The following is a 2924-nucleotide window of genomic DNA, read 5'->3' as shown; positions in this document are numbered from 1 at the left end:
CCAGCCTCGAACACATCCCAAGCAAGCACTTGGCAGGCGGGGACCATGATTCATGCCCTTCCAGCAGGCTTCGTGGCTCGCCCGCCCGCCAGAGCAGGCAGGATATTCTTGGCCTCACCGTTTACTCAGGATTAGCAGGGCGGGGGTGGCTGGGGCTGGGGGAGGCAGACTGTGTTCTCCAGCCTCAGCGAGGTGGGGGGCGTTCATGTCTGAAGTGGCCGCCAGGCTGGCCAGGCAGGGAACATCACCCCATAAACCAAGGCCACGTCTGGGACCCAGACAGCAGAAATGGGGTGGGGCCATCGGAGGAAGGCTGCCACCTGCTCTGTGTCCAGGGGAAAAAGGAGGGCCAGGAGCCCGGGGGCAAGCGAGGCCGCTCACCCCAAACCCCTGATCCAATTTCCCTCCACGAGCCTCTTCCTTGTTGGGGGAGCCCGGCCCTCTCCATCCCTACTGCCTAGAGCCCAGGCTGGGCCAGGAGTTGGAAGCCAGCTCCCAAACAGCCAAGGAACAGAGAAGTCAGCAGCCTCCAGCCACTCCCTCCCGCTGCCCAACCCAGCTCCCCAAATTCCCCACCAAAGCCACGCCCCCACCCACCCTCAGACCAGTACTTCAGGATGAACCTGGAGCTCCCAGGATAAGGCTGTGCCTCCCCCGTCAGACCATCATTTCAGAGCAAGACTATGTCTCCCTAAAACCAAGTGTCCTGAGCCTCACCAGTGTACACAGAGCAAGGCCAGTGTCCCAGGCTAGGGCCATGCCCCTTAGACCATGGTTCCCAGCCAGAGCTGTACCTCCTCCCTTAGATCAGAACCCCCAGGGCAAGGCCTGTCTCCCCATCAGGGGTGACAAGAGAGGACTGGATCATCAAAGTGGGTGGCCCAGGAAAGAGAGTCGGAGGAGAGTACAAGGTCCCCATCCTCTGTGGGCTCATCTGGGCCCAGAGGAACCCGTTCTTCCCAGGTCAGATGCAAACAGTTCCTTGGTTCGGAGCAGGAGCCTGGGGCTGGACCATGGGTGAGGGCAGGTGATTTTGGAGCAGGGTCTCTGGGCAGGGAGGGGCCAGGTTTGCACAGGGCTGAGGCAGCAGTTTAGCCTCTGGTAGGGGCAGCTCTCCCCACTCCCTGCAATGCTGTGGTGGTCCCCTGTGAAAATGCGTTGTCCCCCTCCTCCAGGGCTCCAAGGTGCTGTCCCCAAGCAGTCATCACCCCAGACCTGGGTCTCTGAGGCTCAGTGTGGGTGGGTCTACCTCTGCCACCCGGGGCTCCAGCTTTGTGTCAGACCCACGGGAATTTCACTCTTGACTCCACCCTGGTACTCCTCCACCTTTCTAACCTCGGTTTTTCTCATCTGGAAAATGGGGACAGGGGCACCTACAGCAGGGGGTTCCATGGTATGCCCTTTCCCCTTGGCTGGCCACAGATAACTCTGGGTGACCACAGGGCCAAGGCACAGGAAGCAACGAAACTAAGTCCAGCCCGTCCTTCCATCCCACGTGCAGCGCCAGGACCTTCAGGAAGTCACTGAGACAGAGCCACATGGAGGAGCGGGGAGTTATCTGGCTGGCCTTGGGAGGGTTGGCCTCAGTAGCCTGTGGGGAGGCGAATTCCAGGCCCCTCTCAGCTTCCTCCTGGGTCCATTCTCTCACCCAAGCTCTGGCTTGAGCACCTGGCTTGAGCCCCTGTCCAGAGACAGCTAGGGACCCATGACCAGCCCAGAGGAGTCGGGGGCAAGGGGCATACATTCCTCTCTCTTTCTCTGCCTCATTCTCTGCTCCCCAGACCAGGAGACAAAGGACTGGTTTTAAATTCCGGCTTTGTCATTCACCAACTATAAGGCATTGGGCAAGGTATTGAATCTCTCTAAGCCTCAGTTTTCTCATCTGTAAAGTGGGAGTGGCCAGGTGCGGTGGCTCACGCCTGTAATCCCAGTACTTTGGGAGGCCGAGGCGGGAGGATCCCTTGGGCCCAGGAGTTCGAGACCAGCCAGAGCAACAAAGTGAGATCCTGTCTCTACAAAAAATTAGCTGGTGTTGCCAGGTGCAGTGGCTCACGCCTGTAATCCCAGCACTTTGGGAGGCCGAGGCAGGTGGACCACCTGAGGTCCGGAGTTCAAGACCAGCCTGGCCAACATGGTGAAACCCCGTCTCTACTAAAAATACAAAAATTAGCCAGGCATGGTAGTGGGTGCCTGTAATCCCAGCTACTCGGGAGGCTGAGGCAGGAGAATCACTTGAACGTGGGAGGCGGAGTTTGCGGTGAGCCGAGATCGTGCGTGCCATTGCACTCCAACCTGGGTGACAGAGCAAAACTTCATCTCAAAAAAAAAAAAAATTAGCTGGTGTGGTGGTGTCCACTTGTAGTCCCAGCTACTCAGGAGGCTGAGGTAGGAGGATCACTTGAACCCAGGAGGTTGAGGCTGCAGTGAGCCAAGGTCATGCCACTCCACTTCAACCTGAGTGACAGAGAACCTGTCTCAAAAATAAAATAAAATAATAAAAAATAAAATAAAATGGGGATGATAGCAAAACCCAGGACCATTGGAGAATGACATGAGCTAAGGCAGGAAAGAGCCTGGCCCTATGGGACAGGGATGGCAAACCTGGGCAGTCATCTTCATCCTTTCCAGGTTCCTCTGAGGAGCACCCAGAGACCCCAGCTCAGGGGAGGCAGTGCAAACCAGGGATTCCCAAGTTCCTGGCCCAGAGTGCCTGCTGGAGAGGGACTGGAGTCCTCAGCTCTGAGCATCACTGAGGTTTGGGTGAAGGGAGGGACAGAGGCGCAGCCAGACCCTGCACATTCCAGCCCTGGTTCATTCTGGATCCAAGCGCTGAGACCTCTCCCCACCCGGGCGCCCAGCCAAGCCCCCCTGTAATGGGGCCAGATCCGGAGGACAGCCCGACTGGGCCAGAGCTCACTCTCTGC

The 2924-nt window shown here is 58.1% G+C and overlaps 1 long non-coding RNA gene across 1 annotated transcript; it reads left to right on the top strand.

Moving 5' to 3' along the window:
• The first annotated feature begins 477 nt into the window (after positions 1 to 477).
• LOC105503642 lies at positions 478 to 2487 on the top strand. The gene is made up of 2 exons (XR_001000512.1): positions 478 to 1903; positions 2040 to 2487. It is a non-coding gene; the product is annotated as an uncharacterized LOC105503642 (long non-coding RNA).
• Positions 2488 to 2924: the final 437 nt, after the last annotated feature.

The sequence above is a fragment of the Colobus angolensis genome, unplaced genomic scaffold (assembly GCF_000951035.1).
Source record: "Colobus angolensis palliatus isolate OR3802 unplaced genomic scaffold, Cang.pa_1.0 Scaffold120, whole genome shotgun sequence".
NCBI lineage: Eukaryota > Metazoa > Chordata > Mammalia > Primates > Cercopithecidae > Colobus > Colobus angolensis.
This window is presented reverse-complemented; position numbering and strand designations above follow the sequence as displayed.